We start from the raw sequence: 19388 nt of genomic DNA, 5'->3' as shown, positions 1-19388 counted from the left end.
CTTGAAATCATTGTTCTTACATTGTTAACCATGGTGACCTGCAAAGAAATTATTGCAGCCATAATTGCGTTGCATAAAAATGGCTTCACAGGCAAGGATATTGTGGCTACTAAGATTGCACCTCAATCAACAATTTATAGGATCATCAAGAACTTCAAGGAAAGAGGTTCAATTCTTGTTAAGAAGGCTTCAGGGCGTCCAAGAAAGTCCAGTAAGCGCCAGGATCGTCTCCTAAAGAGGATTCAGCTGCGGGATCGGAGTGCCACCAGTGCAGAGCTTGCTCAGGAATGGCAGCAGGCAGGTGTGAGCGCATCTGCACGCACAGTGAGGCGAAGACTTTTGGAAGATGGCCTGGTGTCAAGAAGGGCAGCAAAGAAGCCACTTCTCTCCAAAAAAAACATCAGGGACAGATTGATCTTCTGCAGAAAATATGGTGAATGGACTGCTGAGGACTGGGGCAAAGTGATATTCTCTGATGAAGCCTCTTTCCGATTGTTTGGGTCATCAGGAAAAAGGCTTGTCCGGAGAAGAAAAGGTGAGTGCTACCATCAGTCCTGTGTCATGCCAACAGTAAAGCCTCCTGAGACCATTCATGTGTGGGGTTGCTTCTCATCCAAGGGAGTGGGCTCACTCACAATTTTGCCCAAAAACACAGCCGTTTGGTGAAGAACAATGCATTTTCCAGCATGATGGAGCACCGTGCCATAAGGCAAAAGTGATAACTAAGTGGCTCGGGGACCAAAACGTTGACATTTTGGGTCCATGGCCTGGAAACTCCCCAGATCTTAATCCCATTGAGAACTTGTGGTCAATCCTCAAGAGACAAACAAAAACCCACTAATTCTGACAAACTCCAAGAAGTGATTATGAAAGATTGGGTTGCTATCAGTCAGGAATTGGCCCAGAAGTTGATTGAGAGCATGCCCAGTCGAATTGCAGAGGTCCTGAAAAAGAAGGGCCAACACTGCAAATACTGACTCTTAATTGTCGATAAAAGCCTTTGAAACGTATGAAGTGCGTGTAATTATATTTCACTACATCACAGAAACAAAGATCTAAAAGCAGTTTAGCAGCAAACTTTGTGAAAACTAATATTTGTGTCATTCTCAAAACTTTTGGCCACGACTGTATTCTGAGATACTTTTATAAATCTTGGTTACATAACTCTAGAAATCAGGTATATCTCAGAGTGTAGATTGTCTCATGGAATTAGTTTATTAGAGTTAAAATTAGTAAGGAAAGAAGCAGTAGTTGATTAGATCACCATGTATGTGATTATAGTACATATGTCCATATAATGATCTTTCAAAAATGTTACTTCCGACATTGAAAAATGAATGTCAGAAGTGGGATTTGAACCCACGCCTCCATTCGGAGACCAGAACACCCATGTGTAAGGAAGAGTTGCCTCTTGAGTCTGGCGCCTTAGACCGCTCGGCCATCCTGACAGGTATGTTGTCATCAGCCTTACCCAGACCACAGGTTTAGAGAAATTATTTTAGCCTGATAAGGGGTGTGGCATGACTCAAACTGAGCCAACCAATAGACAAGGCCTAAGTTGTCAGGCCATAATGTGCGCCGGAGAAGACAAGGGAGCGCAACTGCAGAGAAGACTGCCGGACCTGGGGTGGAGCTGTGGAGCAGGAGAGTTAAATGAAGCTATTTATTTTAAGGTCTGATCTGATGTCTGGTAGGGGTCTGAGATGGAGGTTTGATCTGAGGTCTGATGGGGTTTTTATCTGAGGTCTGTTAGGGGTTTGATCTGATGGGGGTTTGATCGGAGGTCTGTTGGGAGTCTGAATGGGGTCTGATGGGTTCAGACATGAAGGTCTGATGGGGGTCTGATGTGAGTTCCTGATATGGGGGTCTGATGTGAGGTCCTGACTCCTGACATAATGCCAGTGGAGGTTAGGATCTCTGCAGTTATGGAGTTGTCAGGGGTCTGAGATGGAGGGGTCTGAGATGGAGGTTTGATCTGAGGTCTGATGGGGTTTTATCTGAGGTCTGTTGGGGGTTTGATCAGAGGTCTGTTGGGGGTCTGATCTGAGGTCTAAATGGGGCCTGATGGGTTCAGACATGAAGGTCTGATGGGCGTCTGATCTGAGTTCCTGATATGGGGGTCTGATAGGAGGATCTGATTTGAGAGAGGATATTGGGGGCCTAATCTGAGGATCTGATATGAGATCTGCTGAAAAATATTTTTTTTCTTATTTTCCTCCTCTAAAACATGGGGTGTGTTTTATCTTGTAAATCGAAAGAGTAACTAAACTTTTATAATAATTTTTAATATGTTGTTCCTAATTCACTAAATAATTTTTTTCTAATATACTTTATTAATTTTCTGTTTTTACTGTACTTTTATATCCCTAAAGTGCACCATTAAGTGTGCGCTTAAAACTCTGCACAACAGAATTAAGAACTTTGAACAAAAAGTTGAACAATCGGTAGTCTCCATAGGAATTGTTATTGAGTAGGTGATTTCCCCCCCCCCCCCCCCCTTCTCCTTTGCAGATAAAATAGTTCACTCTCTTTGAGGAAGGCTTTCTAGAAGATTTTGGAGTTTGTATGTGGGAATATTTGCATATTCATTCAGAAGAACATTTGTGGAGTCAGACACAGATGTTTGACGAGAGAGCCTGTCTTACAATCTCTGTTCTAGTTCATCCCAAGGATGTTGGATGGGGTTGATGTCAGGGCTCTGTGTGGCCAGCCAAGTTCTTCCACACCAAACTCGCCCCAACCATGCCTTGCTTTGTGCTCTGGGACAGAAAAGGGCCTTCTCTAAACTGTTCCCACAAAGGTGGAAGCATACAATTGTCCAAAATGTTTTGGGATGATGAAGCATTAAAATGTCCCTTCACTGGAACCTAGGAGCCTGACCCCCCCATCCCAATAGCATTATCTCTCCTCTCCTACCAAGCTTTACAGTTGGAACATTGTTCTTCGCTAACCCAGACATCAGATTGCCAGATTGAGAAGCATGATTGGTCAGTCCACAGAATATGTTTCCGTTCCTCCAGAGTCCAGTGATGCCGTGCTTTACACCACTCCATCCCACTCTTGACATTGTGCTTGGATGCAACTGTTTGGCCATGGAAATGCCATGAAGCTCTCGGTAAAGCGCAGGTTTTTCTACTGATGTTAATGCCAGTGGAGTTTAGGATCTCTGCAGTTATGGAGCCGTCAGAGCATTGGTGAATGGAACGAGTACTTGTCATTACACTGTAGCGCTGGCACGGAGCGCCTCCTCCTCTTTAAACAGCTGGTCAGTGGGGGTGCTGGGTGTCAGACCCCCGCCATCCAGATATTAATGACCTATCCTGGGCATAGGTCATCAATATATATGGCCTGCACAACCCCTTTAACATATGTTGACCATTGTGGAAAGTTTGTTTAGAGGGGGCTGTCCAGCACCAATTCACCTCATGGTTCCCCCTTAGATCTCTGTTTCCTGGTCCATCTTGTCACACCATGATTTACAGCTTAGCTAATGACCAGGGTTTTTGCTGCCTGTATCTGCTCATTTACATGACGGGTCCACTAGCCGTTCAGCGCCCGTGTGGAATTATAGGTGACTAGGAACAGCCAGAGGAAGTCGCGCCACCATCTTGCAGCCCATGGACATGGACAGGCCTTTTATTAGGACAACTGTGGGACAGTATAGTCATGTATGGAGGAGACATTATTGTATATAACCTGGGAAATTGTCCAACCCCTAGGGATGGTGTAAGACTAACACCTTACCGTTTGGTGACATTTGGTGCATCACAGAAATATGCCCCTGATAGTTTAATAAAAGTGAGGATTTAAAAAAAAAAATTTGTTGTCTAGGGCATGGTATGGCATTATTTTGCTAAGATCCTGAAAAACTGCCTTCAGAGTCAGTTCAGTCCTTGCATAGACAAGGATATCGGTCTGTATCAGAAAAGTGTATAATTGGATATCTCCTCAATATAATGTACAGTCGTGGCCAAAAGTTTTGATAATTACATAAATATTGGAAATTGGAAAAGTTGCTGCTTAAGTTTTTATAATATCAATTTGCATATACACCAGAATGTTATGAAGAGTGATCTGATGATTGGATAGTCCTTCTTTGCCATGAAAATTAACTTAATCCCCAAAAAAAACTTTCCACTGCATTTCATTGCTGTCATTAAAGGACCTGCTGAGATCATTTCAGTAATCGTCTTGTTAACTCAGGGGAGAATGTTGACAAGCACAAGGCTGGAGATCATTATGTCAGGCTGATTGGGTTAAAATGGCAGACTTGACCTGTTAAAAGGAGGGTGATGCTTGAAATCATTGTTCTTACATTGTTAACCATGGTGACCTGCAAAGAAATTATTGCAGCCATAATTGCGTTGCATAAAAATGGCTTCACAGGCAAGGATATTGTGGCTACTAAGATTGCACCTCAATCAACAATTTATAGGATCATCAAGAACTTCAAGGAAAGAGGTTCAATTCTTGTTAAGAAGGCTTCAGGGCGTCCAAGAAAGTCCAGCAAGCGCCAGGATCGTCTCCTATAGAGGATTCAGCTGCGGGATTGGAGTGCCACCAGTGCAGAGCTTGCTCAGGAATGGCAGCAGGCAGGTGTGAGCGCATCTGCACGCACAGTGAGGCGAAGACTTTTGGAAGATGGCCTGGTGTCAAGAAGGGCAGCAAAGAAGCCACTTCTCTCCAAAAAAAACATCAGGGACAGATTGATCTTCTGCATAAAATATGGTGAATGGACTGCTGAGGACTGGGGCAAAGTGATATTCTCCGATGAAGCCTCTTTCCGATTGTTTGGGTCATCAGGAAAAAGGCTTGTCCGGAGAAGAAAAGGTGAGCGCTACCATCAGTCCTGTGTCATGCCAACAGTAAAGCATCCTGAGACCATTCATGTGTGGGATTGCTTCTCATCCAAGGGAGTGGGCTCACTCACAATTTTGCCCAAAAACACAGCCGTTTGGTGAAGAACAATGCATTTTCCAGCACGATGGAGCACCGTGCCATAAGGCAAAAGTGATAACTAAGTGGCTCGGGGACCAAAACGTTGACATTTTGGGTCCATGGCCTGGAAACTCCCCAGATCTTAATCCCATTGAGAACTTGTGGTCAATCCTCAAGAGACAAACAAAAACCCACTAATTCTGACAAACTCCAAGAAGTGATTATGAAAGATTGGGTTGCTATCAGTCAGGAATTGGCCCAGAAGTTGATTGAGAGCATGCCCAGTCGAATTGCAGAGGTCCTAAAAAAGAAGGGCCAACACTGCAAATACTGACTCTTAATTGTCGATAAAAGCCTTTGAAACGTATGAAGTGCGTGTAATTATATTTCACTACATCACAGAAACAAAGATCTAAAAGCAGTTTAGCAGCAAACTTTGTGAAAACTAATATTTGTGTCATTCTCAAAACTTTTGGCCACGACTGTATTCTGAGATACTTTTATAAATCTTGGTTACATAACTCTAGAAATCAGGTATATCTCAGAGTGTAGATTGTCTCATGGAATTAGTTTATTAGAGTTAAAATTAGTAAGGAAAGAAGCAGTAGTTGATTAGATCATCATGTATGTGATTATAGTACATATGTCCATATAATGATCTTTCAAAAATGTTACTTCCGACATTGAAAAATGAATGTCAGAAGTGGGATTTAAACCCACGCCTCCATTCGGAGACCAGAACACCCATGTGTAAGGAAGAGTTGCCTCTTGAGTCTGGCGCCTTAGACCGCTCGGCCATCCTGACAAGTATGTTGTCATCAGCCTTACCCAGACCACAGATTTAGAGAAATTATTTTAGCCTGATAAGGGGTGTGGCCTGACTCAAACTGAGCCAACCAATAGACAAGGCCTATGTTGTCAGGCCATAATGTGCGCCGGAGAAGACAAGAGAGCACGACTGCAGAGAAGACTGCCGGACCTGGGGAGGAGCTGTGGAGCAGGAGAGTTAAATGAAGCTATTTATTTTAAGGTCTGATCTGACGTCTGGTAGGGGTCTGAGATGGAGGTTTGATCTGAGGTCTGATGGGGGTTTGATCTGAGGTCTGTTGGGGGTTTGATCGGAGGTCTGTTGGGGGTCTGATGGGGGTCTGTTGGGGGTCTGATGGGGGTCTGATCTGAGGTCTGAATGGAGTCTGATCTGAGGTCTGATGGGTTCAGACATGAAGGTCTGATGGGGGTCTGATCTGAGTTCCTGATATGGAGGTCTGATGTGAGGTCCTGACATGGGGGTCTGATAGGAGGATCTGATTTGAGGGATGATATTCGGGGCCTGATCTGAGGATCTGATATGAGATCTGCTGAAATATTTTTTTTCTTATTTTCCTCCTCTAAAACCTGGGGTGTGTCTTATCTTATAAATCGAAAGAGTAACTAAACTTTTATAATAATTTTTAATATGTTGTTCCTAATTCCCTAAATAATTTTTTTCTAATATACTTTATTAATTTTCGGTTTTTACAGTACTTTTATATCCCTAAAGCGCACCAGTAAGTGTGCGCTTAAAACTCTGCACAACAGAATTAAGAACTTTGAACAAAAAGTTGAACAATCGGTAGTCTCCATAGGAATTGTTATTGAGTAGGTGATTCCCCCCCCCCCCCCCCCTTCTCCTTTGCAGCTAAAATAGTTCACTCTCTTTGAGGAAGGCTTTCTAGAAGATTTTGGAGTTTGTATGTGGGAATCTTTGCATATTCATCCAGAAGAACATTTGTGGAGTCAGACACAGATGTTTGACGAAAGAGCCTGTTTCACAATCTCGGCTCTAGTTCATTCCAAGGACGTTGGATGGGGTTGATGTCAGGGCTCTGTGTGGCCAGCCAAGTTCTTCCACACCAAACTCGCCCACCCATGCCTCGCTTTGTGCTCTGGGGCACTGTCATGCTGGGACAGAAAATGGCCTTCTCCAAACTGTTCCCACAAAGGTGGGAGCATACAATTGTTCAAAATGTTTTGGTATGCTAAAGCATTAAAATATCCCTTCACTGGAACTTAGGAGCCTGACCCCCCCATCCCAATAGCATTATCTCTCCTCTCCTACCAAGCTTTACAGTTGGAAGATTGCAGTTGGGCAGGCAATGTTCTTCGGCCATTCGCTAACCCAGACATCAGACTGCCAGATTGAGAAGCATGATTGGTCAGTCCACAGAACATGTTTCCGTTCCTCCAGAGTCCAGTGATGCCGTGCTTTACACCACTCCATCCCACTCTTGACATTGTGCTTGGATGCAACTGTTTGGCAATAGAAATGCCATGAAGCTCCCTGTAAAGCACAGGTTTTTCTACTGATGTTAATGCCAGTGGAGGTTAGGATCTCTGCAGTTATGGAGCCGTCAGAGCTTTGGTGAATGGAACGAGTACTTGTCATTACACTGCAGCGCTGGCACGGAGCGCCTCCTCCTCTTTAAACAGCTGGTCAGTGGGGGTGCTGGGTGTCAGACCCCCGCCATCCAGATATTAATGACCTATCCTGGGGATAGGTCATCAATATATATGGCCTGCACAACCCCTTTAACATATGTTGACCATTTTGGAAAGTTTGTTTAGAGGGGGCTGTCCAGCACCTATTCACTTCATGGTTCCCCCTTTGATCTCTGTTTCCCGGTCCATCTTGGCACACCATGAATTACAGCTTAGCTAATCACCGGGGTTTTTGCTGCCTGTATCTGCTCATTTACATGACGGGTCCACTAGCCGTTCAGCGCCCGTGTGGAATTATAGGTGACTAGGAACAGCCAGAGGAAGTCGCGCCACCATCTTGCAGCCCATGGACATGGACAGGCCTTTTATTAGGACAACTGTGGGACAGTATAGTCATGTATGGAGGAGACATTATTGTATATAACCTGGGAAATTGGCCAACCGCTAGGGATGGTGTAAGACTAACACCTTACCGTTTGGTGACATTTGGTGCATCACAGAAATATGCCCCTGATAGTTTATTAAAAGTGAGGATTTAAAAAAAAATATATTGTTGTTTAGGGCATGGTATGGCATTATTTTGCTAAGATCCTGAAAAACTGCCTTCAGAGTCAGTTCAGTCCTTCCATAGACAAGGATATCGGTCTGTATCAGAAAAGTGTATAATTGGATATCTCCTCAATATAATGTACAGTCGTGGCCAAAAGTTTTGATAATTACATAAATATTGGAAATTGGAAAAGTTGCTGCTTAAGTTTTTATAATAGCAATTTGCATATACACCAGAATGTTATGAAGAGTGATCTGATGAATTGCATAGTCCTTCTTTGCCATGAAAATTAACTTAATCCCAAAAAAAAACTTTCCACTGCATTTCATTGCTGTCATTAAAGGACCTGCTGAGATCATTTCAGTAATCGTCTTGTTAACTCAGGGGAGAATGTTGACAAGCACAAGGCTGGAGATCATTATCTCAGGCTGATTGGGTTAAAATGGCAGACTTGACCTGTTAAAAGGAGGGTGATGCTTGAAATCATTGTTCTTCCATTATTAACCATGGTGACCTGCAAAGAAATTATTGCAGCCATAATTGCGTTGCATAAAAATGGCTTCACAGGCAAGGATATTGTGGCTACTAAGATTGCACCTCAATCAACAATTTATAGGATCATCAAGAACTTCAAGGAAAGAGGTTCAATTCTTGTTGAGGAAGGCTTCAGGGCGTCCAAGAAAGTCCAGTAAGCGCCAGGATCGTCTCCTAAAGAGGATTCAGCTGCGGGATCGGAGTGCCACCAGTGCAGAGCTTGCTCAGGAATGGCAGCAGGCAGGTGTGAGCGCATCTGCACGCACAGTGAGGCGAAGACTTTTGGAAGATGGCCTGGTGTCAAGAAGGGCAGCAAAGAAGCCACTTCTCTCCAAAAAAAACATCAGGGACAGATTGATCTTCTGCAGAAAATATGGTGAATGGACTGCTGAGGACTGGGGCAAAGTGATATTCTCTGATGAAGCCTCTTTCTGATTGTTTGGGTCATCAGGAAAAAGGCTTGTCCGGAGAAGAAAAGGTGAGCGCTACCATCAGTCCTGTGTCATGCCAACAGTAAAGCATCCTGAGACCATTCATGTGTGGGATTGCTTCTCATCCAAGGGAGTGGGCTCACTCACAATTTTGCCCAAAAACACAGCCGTTTGGTGAAGAACAATGCATTTTCCAGCACGATGGAGCACCGTGCCATAAGGCAAAAGTGATAACTAAGTGGCTCGGGGACCAAAACGTTGACATTTTGGGTCCATGGCCTGGAAACTCCCCAGATCTTAATCCCATTGAGAACTTGTGGTCAATCCTCAAGAGGCGGATGGACAAACAAAAACCCACTAATTCTGACAAACTCCAAGAAGTGATTATGAAAGAATGGGTTGCTATCAGTCAGGAATTGGCCCAGAAGTTGATTGAGAGCATGCCCAGTCGAATTGCAGAGGTCCTGAAAAAGAAGGGCCAACACTGCAAATACTGACTCTTAATTGTCGATAAAAGCCTTTGAAACGTATGAAGTGCGTGTAATTATATTTCACTACACCACAGAAACAAAGATCTAAAAGCAGTTTAGCAGCAAACTTTGTGAAAACTAATATTTGTGTCATTCTCAAAACTTTTGGCCACGACTGTATTCTGAGATACTTTTATAAATCTTGGTTACATAACTCTAGAAATCAGGTATATCTCAGAGTGTAGATTGTCTCATGGAATTAGTTTATTAGAGTAAAAATTAGTAAGGAAAGAAGCAGTAGTTGATTAGATCATCATGTATGTGATTATAGTACATATGTCCATATAATGATCTTTCAAAAATGTTTCTTCCGACATTGAAAAGTTTATGTCAGAAGTGGGATTTGAACCCACGCCTCCATTCGGAGACCAGAACACCCATGTGTAAGGAAGAGTTGCCTCTTGAGTCTGGCGCCTTAGACCGCTCGGCCATCCTGACAGGTATGTTGTCATCAGCCTTACCCAGACCACGGATTTAGAGAAATTATTTTAGCCTGATAAGGGGTGTGGCCTGACTCAAACTGAGCCAACCAATAGACAAGGCCTAAGTTGTCAGGCCATAATGTGCGCCGGAGAAGACAAGGGAGCGCAACTGCAGAGAAGACTGCCGGACCTGGGGTGGAGCTGTGGAGCAGGAGAGTTAAATGAAGCTATTTATTTTAAGGTCTGATCTGATGTCTGGTAGGGGTCTGAGATGGAGGTTTGATCTGAGGTCTGATGGGGTTTTTATCTGAGGTCTGATGGGGGTTTGATCGGAGGTCTGTTGGGAGTCTGATCTGAGGTCTGAATGGGGTCTGATGGGTTCAGACATGAAGGTCTGATGGGGGTCTGATCTGAGTTCCTGATATGGGGGTCTGATGTGAGGTCCTGACATAATGCCAGTGGAGGTTAGGATCTCTGCAGTTATGGAGTTGTCAGAGCGTTGGTGAATGGAACGAGTACTTGTCATTACACTGCAGCGCTGGCACGGAGCGCCTCCTCCTCTTTAAACAGCTGGTCAGTGGGGGTGCTGGGAGTTAGACCCCCGCCATCCAGATATTGATGACCTATCCTGGGGATAGGTCATCATTATATATGGCCTGCACATACAGTACAGACCAAAAGTTTGGACACACCTTCTCATTCAAAGAGTTTTCTTTATTTTCATGACTATGAAAATTGTAGATTCACATTGAAGGCATTAAAACTATGAATTAACACATGTGGAATTATATACATAACAAAAAAGTGTGAAACAACTGAAAATATGTCATATTCTAGGTTCTTCAAAGTATCCACCATTTGCTTTGATTACTGCTTTGCACACTCTTGGCATTCTCTTGATGAGCTTCAAGAGGTAGTCACCTGAAATGGTTTTCACTTCACAGGTGTGCCCTGTCAGGTTTAATAAGTGGGATTTCTTGCCTTATAAATGGGGTTGGGACCATCAGTTGCGTTGTGGAGAAGTCAGGTGGATACACAGCTGATAGTCCTACTGAATAGACTGTTAGAATTTGTATTATGGCAAGAAAAAGGCAGCTAAGTAAAGAAAAACAAGTGGCCATCATTACTTTAAGAAATGAAGGTCAGTCGGTCCGAAAAATTGGGAAAACTTTGAAAGTGTCCCCAAGTGCAGTCACAAAAACCATCAAGCGCTACAAAGAAACTGGCTCACATGCGGACCGCCCCAGGAAAGGAAGTCCAAGAGTCACCTCTGCTGCAGAGGATGAGTTCATCCGAGTCACCAGCCTCAGAAATCGCAGGTTAACGGCAGCTCAGATTAGAGACCAGGTCAATGCCACACAGAGTTCTAGCAGCAGACACATCTCTAGAACAACTGTTAAGAGGAGACTGAGTGAATCAGGCCTTCATGGTAGAAGATCTGCTAGGAAACCACTGCTAAGGACAGGCAACAAGCAGAAGAGACTTGTTTGGGCTAAAAAACACAAGGAATGGACATTAGACCAGTGGAAATCTGTGCTTTGGTCTGATGAGTCCAAATTTGAGATCTTTGGTTCCAACCACCATGTCTTTGTGCGACGCAGAAGAGGTGAACAGATGGACTCTACATGCCTGGTTCCCACCGTAAAGCATGGAGGAGGAGGTGTGATGGTGTGGGGGTGCTTTGCTGGTGACACTGTTGGGGATTTATTCAAAATTGAAGGCATACTGAACCAGCATGGCTACCACAGCATCTTGCAGCAGCATGCTATTCCATCCGGTTTGCGTTTAGTTGGACCATCATTTATTTTTCAACAGGACAATGGCCCCAAACACACCTCCAGGCTGTGTAAGGGCTATTTGACCATGAAGGAGAGTGATGGGGTGCTGCGCCAGATGACCTGGCCTCCACAGTCACCGGACCTGAACCCAATCGAGATGGTTTGGGGTGAGCTGGACCGCAGAGTGAAGGCAAAAGGGCCAACAAATGCTAAGCATCTCTGGGAACTCCTTCAAGACTGTTGGAAGACCATTTCAGGTGACTACCTCTTGAAGCTCATCAAGAGAATGCCAAGAGTGTGCAAAGCAGTAATCAAAGCAAAAGGTGGCTACTTTGAAGAACCTAGAATATGACATATTTTCAGTTGTTTCACACTTTTTTGTTATGTATATAAATCCACATGTGTTAATTCATAGTTTTGATGCCTTCAGTGTGAATGTACAAATTTCATAGTCATGAAAATAAAGAAAACTCTTTGAATGAGAAGGTGTGTCCAAACTTTTGGTCTGTACTGTATGTTGACCATTTTGGAAAGTTTGTTTAGAGGGGGTTGTCCACTACAGCTTAGATGATCACCGGGGTTTTTGCTGCCTGTATCTGCTCATTTACATGACGGGTCCACTAGCCGTTCAGCGCCTGTGTGGAATTATAGGTGACTAGGAACAGCCAGAGGAAGTCGCGCCACCATCTTTCAGCCCATGGACATGGAGGATGACAGGCCTTCATTAGGACAACTGTGGGACAGTATAGTCATGTATGGAGGAAACATTATTGTATATAACCTGGGAAATTGGCCAACCCCTGGGGATGGTGTAAGACTACCTTACCGTTTTGTGACATTTGGTGCATCACAGAAATATGCCCCTGATAGTTTATTAAAAGTGAAGATTTTTTTCCAAAAAAATTGTTGTTTAGGGTATGGTATGGCATTATTTTGCTAAGATCCTGAAAAACTGCCTTTAGAGTCAGTTCAGTCCTTCCATAGACCAGGATATAGGTCTGTATCAGAATAGTGTATAATTGGATATCTCCTCAATATAATGTATTCTGAGATACTTTTATAAATCTTGGTTACATAACTCTAGAAATCAGGTAAATCTCAGAGTGTAGATTGTCTCATGGAATTAGTTTATTAGAGTTAAAATTAGTAAGGAAAGAAGCAGTAGTTGATTAGATCATCATGTATGTGATTATAGTACATATGTCCATATAATGATCTTTCAAAAATGTTTCTTCCGACATTGAAAAGTTTATGTCAGAAGTGGGATTTGAACCCACGCCTCCATTCGGAGACCAGAACACCCATGTGTAAGGAAGAGCTGCCTCTTGAGTCTGGCGCCTTAGACTGCTCGGCCATCCTGACAGGTATGTTACTATCAGCCTTACCCAGACCACAGATTTAGAGAAATTATTTTAGCCTGATAAGGGGTGTGGCCTGACTCAAACTGAGCCAACCAATAGACAAGGGCTAGATGGGGACTTGTGTCACTGATCTTCTTGTCGCAGAAAAGTCGCACATTTTTTATAATGATAGTCAGTGGTATTGCGCTGCGACTGCATCACGACAGTTGCAAAAAATCCATCCAAGTTGGATTTTTTGTGCGACTGCCGCAGTATGTCGCAGTGCGAAACAATTGACTATCATTGCAAAAAACGTTGGTGCACCATGAATGTTGCATGAGACATGTCGCAGTGTAGTTGTCCCCTTTTCATGCTACACATGTCACCGTGAATTTATCATCCATTCTGACCAACGGTGATAAGCGCTCAAGCACACGACTGTATTTTTTTCCACATCTGATCCGCTTTTTTCTTTTTCGGATTGGATATGGAATCCATTTAAATGGGGCAATGTGGACAGCATACTATGTGCTGTATGCAAGTCCATACCGCAAAAGCATAGAACTTATACTATTCATGTCCATTTTGAAGACAAGAGTAGGTATTTTGACAATGGGGCCCTTGGCCATTGTAGGATGCACACGGCCAGTACCCGTATTTTGCGGATCCACAGCTTGCAGACCTCAAAATACATACGGTTATGTGCATGAGTCCTAAATTTGTTGCATGTCTAGACAGTCTGCTTAATTATAGCCTTTTTTGTAGGGTTTTTTGTTTGTATTATTTATATCTGAGGGTGCATTGTATATATTTCTGGGGGTACTGCATTGTATATATTTCTGGGGGTGCTGCATTGTATATATTTCTGGGGGTGCTGCATTGTATATATTTCTGGGGGTGCTGCATTGTATATATTTCTGGGGGTGCTGCATTGTATATATTTCTGGGGGTGTGATGCATTGTATATATTTCTGGGGGTGTGATGCATTGTATTTATTTCTGGGGGTGCTGCATTGTATATATTTTTGGGGGTACTGCATTGTATATATTTCTGGGGGTGCTGCATTGTATATATTTCTGGGGGTACTGCATTGTATATATTTCTGGGGGTGTGATGCATTGTATTTATTTCTGGGGATGCTGCATTGTATATATTTCTGGGGGTACTGCATTGTATATATTTCTGGGGGTGCTGCATTGTATATATTTCTGGGGGTACTGCATTGTATATATTTCTGGGGGTGTGATGCATTGTATTTATTTCTGGGGGTGCTGCATTGTATATATTTCTGGGGGTACTGCATTGTATATATTTCTGGGGGTGTGATGCATTGTATTTATTTCTGGGGGTGCTGCATTGTATATATTTCTGGGGGTACTGCATTGTATATATTTCTGGGGGTACTGCATTGTATTTATTTCTGGGGGTGCTGCATTGTATATATTTCTGGGGGTAATGCATTGTATATATTTCTGGGGGTGCTGCATTGTATATATTTCTGGGGGTGCTGCATTGTATATATTTCTGGGGGTGCTGCATTGTATTTATTTCTGGGGGTGCTGCATTGTATTTATTTCTGGGGGTGCTGCATTGTATTTATTTCTGGGGGTACTGCATTGTATATATTTCTGGGGGTGCTGCATTGTATTTATGTTTGGGGGTACTGCATTGTATTTATTTCTGGGGGTGCTGCATTGTATTTATTTCTAGGGGTGCTGCATTGTATTTATGTTTGGGGGTACTGCATTGTATTTATGTTTGGGGGTACTGCATTGTATTTATTTCTGGGGGTACTGCATTGTATTTATGTTTGGAGGTGCTGCATTGTATTTATGTTTGCGGGTGCTGCATTGTATTTATGTTTGGGGGTGCTGCATTGTATTTATTTCTGGGGGTGCTGCATTGTATTTATGTTTGGGGGTGCTGCATTGTATTTATGTTTGGGGGTGTGATGCATTGTATTTATTTCTGGGGGTGCTGCATTGTATATATTTCTGGGGGTGCTGCATTGTATTTATGTTTGGGGGTGCTGCATTGTATTTATTTCTGGGGGTGCTGCATTGTATTTATGTTTGGGGGTGCTGCATTGTATTTATTTCTGGGGGTGCTGCATTGTATTTATTTCTGGGGGTGCTGTCCACTGTATTATTTATTTCAGATCCTTGTGTATGGGTTATGTTGGAGGTAGCTTTAATTTTTCCTTTTCAATTTCATTTTTGCTCTGAGAGATAAGTGGCATCAACTTTTCTGGAAGCTGCTTATCTTCCATCTGACGATATGAGAATCAGGGCCAACATCCTTCTAATATCTATGACCATCAGTGATGGTCAGTTCACAGTGTTCGCCAGAGAAAACACATGCGGGCTGCCATCTTTAGTAAGGTAGACTCACCCGTCCGGCGGTGCACAGGTAAGCCCTTACCTGTGCCTGCGCCGCGAGCCGGTCTGAATCGTTAATTTCTAACGATAATTTGTTTTCCCTTAGTCCTAACAGTGGCACAGATGGGGTATTCTGCCCCTGTGGACTGGTTAGGACAGGTGGAAGTTTTAATGAAACAATAAAAAAACACTGGCATGCACACGCCCTCCCTGCCCCCAATAAAGAGGGGCGTAGCCCTCATGCTATTGTGTAATAACAAGTAGACAAAAAAAATAACAATAAACAAGGGGGGGAATTTGTGTGCCACTGTTAGGACTAAGGGAAAACAAATTATCATTAGAAATTAACGATTCCCTTACGTCCTAACCAGTGGCACAGATGGGGATTTAGCAAGTAGAAACCCCCATGGGAGGGTCCTCATGCCTGGCGGAAGATAACACTGTCCGGCCAAATGAGGAATAACTATGTATTCTAGTATCCACTCTATAGTGTGAGATAAAAGTGGAGTGAGAACTCCAAGAAGCTGACTTACAGATCACGTCTAATGGGATCGAGCTTCTCTCTGCAAAAGAAGTGGCCACTGCTCGAGTAGAGTGGGCCCTTACAAATTCAGGGGGCTCCGAGCCCTGAGACATATAAGACTCCCGAATTGCCTCTTTAATCCAGCGACTGATGGAGGGCTTAGAGGCTTTCCTCCCCTTATGGGTACCGGAAAAAAGGATAAGGAGGTTTTCATCCTTCCTAAATACCTTGGAGCGTTCCAGGTAAATCCTAAGACATCTCGCAATGTCGAGGGTATGGAGCCCTCTTTCCTCAGAGGAGGGGGATGGAGCCAATGTTGGTAGGGAGATCACCTGGTTAATATTGTCAAAGGAAGGAACCTTTGGGATGAAGGTAGGTAAAAATTTGAGGAGTACCCGATCCTGCAGGAACTTTGTATAAGGCTCAAAGGCAGAAAAAGCCTGGAGTTCCCCAACTCGCTTTGCAGAGGTAACAGCCAACAAGAAGGTGATCTTCCAGGTCAGGAACCTGAATCCCGCCTCCTCTAGGGGCTCAAAGGGGGGAGATGATAACCCCCTGAGCACGGCCGATAAATCCCAAACAGGGATAGGTCTGATTACTGTAGGCTTTAATCTTGAGGCTCCCTTCAGGAATCTCTTGATAAGGGGGTCTTGAGAAACAGCTCTGTTGAGACAAGCAGAGATTGCTGAAAACTGCACTTTAAGGGTAGCGGGTGATAGCCCCTTGTACAGACCGTCCTGTAGAAACTGTAGGATCATCGGGATGGAAGCTTCAGCGGATGTTTGCTGATGCCTAGAACACCAGGATGAAAAAATCTCCCAGATTCTGGAGTAGGCCTTGTTGGTAGCTTCTGATCTGGAGTGCTCCTGTCACGGCTGAGGATGGGGGAAACCCTCAGCCGTGCGATGCCAGGTGGTGTAGTGGCTACTCGGCCATGAGAACAGGATAGGGAGCAGGTCACCTCCTCACGCATCCCTACCCTGCCCCTAACTCCTAACCTGCATGGGCCGACCTTTAAGGTAGGAGGACCCATGCGCAGGAACCTCGGAGCCCTGTCTTACCCTCCGCAGATCCCTGAGCTAGGAGCTGGGTAAGACGACCTACTCCTCCTTGGCACGGAGGAGCAGGAGTCTCAATGGCCAAGCTGTTGGGAAAAGGGGGACATGAACAGCCTCACGGGAATGGCAAGCGAACACCAAGTTCCACCAACCTGCCACAGCCTTGCTGACTGAATCCCTGAGCAGACAGGAACCCAGAACCGTGAGCTGCACCAAAACATAAGAAGGTCCCAACAGAACAACATACAACCACACACGCATAAAGACATCAAACACTAAACACTTTTATGACCACAGGGGTGGCTCTCACTGGCAAGGAAGATGGAGGTCACAGGAGGCTGCTCCAGCAAGCATGGCTGAAGCAACCCACTGAGCCATGCTCACACTCAGGCTATATAGGCCAAGAAGCCACACCCCACAGTCGGACACACCCAGTGACATCACACACACACTGGGAAGGGAGTTAACCCTTCCAACACCACAGAAGGGAAACTCACATAAAAGGGGAAGTGTCCAAACAAATCACACTGTGGCTGTTACCGCAGGCAACGACATGAGTGGCAGCCGTCCTGGGAGACAGCCCGAAGGCCGGGACACTGCCACCACATGTACAACATACCAAACGTTGCCACGGGCAGCCACAGTGAAAGGAAAGTGTCAAAGTGCACACCAGAACACAAAGTGCACACCAGACATACAAACGTGCATCCACACAACTCCAAGGGAACCGCACACATAACTGTTGTCCGCGGCAACCGCACTTGAGGCAAACAACAACAAGCCTCAAGCTGCGGTTGAAACAACTACCCAAACCGCGGGCAACTGTATGCGGCTCCCAAGGAGTCACGACCATAACCGTGGCCGTGACAGCTCCAGGGTTCTCAAGACAGACCCCGATAGCCCTTCTATCCTTGGAAGGGGCTGATCAACCTCCAGGCCATCAGGTTGAACATTTGAAGATTTGAGGAGACCTGGGTGCCCCCCGACACCAGTACTCTCTCTGGGGGATGCCTCAGAAATTGACCCCGACTCATCTGTAAGAGTTGGGTAAACCAAGCTCTTTTCGGCCAGTATGGGATAATGGCGATAACTGACACTTGGTCCTGCCTGATTTTCATCAAGACCCTTGGTATCAAGGAAATTGGAGGGAAGATGTAGGCCAGCCTGAACCTCCATGGGATTGACAGTGCATCTATTGCCACCGGGTTGTCCTCCCTGTAAAGGGAGCAATACCTCTCCACCTTGGTGTTGAACCTCGTTGCCATGAGATCGATCTCTGGCATGCCCCACCTGAGCGTTATCTCCTTGAAGACCTCTGGATGAAGTGACCATTCTCCGGTTGGAAGACCTCGGCTCAGGCGATCCGCAATCACATTGTGAACTCCGCGAATGTGAACAGCTGATAAGTGGGTGAGGTTCAGTTCTGCCCAATCCAAAATCACCCCTATCTCTCTCAGGAGACTTTGTGACCTTGTGCCTCCCTGCTTGTTGATATACAACACAGCGGTCATGCTGTCTGACTGTACCTTCACTGCCTTCCCTCGAATGACGGGAGCAAAATGAAGAAGAGCTAGCCTGATTGCTCTGATCTCCAGGAGATTCGATGACAATAACCTCTCCTGAGGTGTCCAAGTTCCCTGGACTGTCTTGTCCTGAAGATGCGCACCCCAGCCTACTAGGGATGCGTCTGAAGTAAGTATGATCCAAGAGGGCTGGATCAGAGACTTGCCGTCCGTGAGGTGGGACCACCACCTCAGAGAGGATCGGACTTTGTAAGGCAGGGAGAGCACGGAATTGAGTCCCCCTGGACTGTGATTCCACTTGGCTAATACTTCCGACTGAAGCGGACGTAGATGCCATAATGCCCAAGGTACCGCCTCTGCGGTTGAAGACATTAGTCCCAACATCCTCATCCACGTTCGAATCGTTACCTGTTTTGGTACAGAGAGGGAATGGGCTGTCTGTTGCACGGATTGCTTTCTTTCGGGAGTGAGATGAATCGTCATCCTGACTGAATCCACCATGAACCCCCGGAACCTTACCGAGGTGGCTGGTTGAAGTTGGGATTTGTCCCAATTGATTATCCATCCTAACTGGTGTAGGAATGTAACAGCCTGTTGGATGTGTTGGGACAGGATCGCTTGGGAAGGGGCTCTGAGGAGCCAGTCGTCCAGGTATGGAACTATACTCAAGCCTTGAAGTCTTAGTGCGGCCACCACAGAGACCACCACTTTGGTGAAAGTGTGTGGGGCTGAAGAAATCCCAAACGGGAGGGCCACAAACTGAAAATGCTTTAGGACCCCCCCGATGTTTACCGCGATCCTTAAGAATCTTCTGGACCCAGGATGGATGGGAATATGGAGATAAGCATCCTTGAGGTCCAAGGTTGCCAAGAAATCTCCCGGCATAAGAAGATTGGTCACTGAC

The 19388-nt window shown here is 44.9% G+C and overlaps 4 non-coding genes across 4 annotated transcripts; all 4 read right to left on the bottom strand.

The window, feature by feature from the left end:
* Positions 1-1338: 1338 nt before the first annotated feature.
* On the bottom strand, positions 1339-1448 carry TRNAL-CAA. The gene is made up of 2 exons: positions 1411-1448; positions 1339-1384 (listed from the first exon to the last, which is right to left on the bottom strand). It is a non-coding gene; the product is annotated as a tRNA-Leu (tRNA).
* A 4185-nt stretch (positions 1449-5633) lies between these two features.
* TRNAL-CAA lies at positions 5634-5743 on the bottom strand. Its single transcript has 2 exons — positions 5706-5743; positions 5634-5679 (listed from the first exon to the last, which is right to left on the bottom strand). It is a non-coding gene; the product is annotated as a tRNA-Leu (tRNA).
* Positions 5744-9789: 4046 nt separating this feature from the next.
* Positions 9790-9899, bottom strand: TRNAL-CAA. The gene is made up of 2 exons: positions 9862-9899; positions 9790-9835 (listed from the first exon to the last, which is right to left on the bottom strand). It is a non-coding gene; the product is annotated as a tRNA-Leu (tRNA).
* A 3014-nt stretch (positions 9900-12913) lies between these two features.
* Positions 12914-13023, bottom strand: TRNAL-CAA. Its single transcript has 2 exons — positions 12986-13023; positions 12914-12959 (listed from the first exon to the last, which is right to left on the bottom strand). It is a non-coding gene; the product is annotated as a tRNA-Leu (tRNA).
* Positions 13024-19388: the final 6365 nt, after the last annotated feature.

The sequence above is a fragment of the Bufo gargarizans genome, unplaced genomic scaffold (genome assembly GCF_014858855.1).
Source record: "Bufo gargarizans isolate SCDJY-AF-19 unplaced genomic scaffold, ASM1485885v1 original_scaffold_889_pilon, whole genome shotgun sequence".
NCBI classification, from domain to species: Eukaryota; Metazoa; Chordata; class Amphibia; order Anura; family Bufonidae; genus Bufo; species Bufo gargarizans.
The sequence above is the reverse complement of the archived record's forward strand: the minus strand, read 5'-3'. Positions and strand labels throughout refer to the sequence as shown.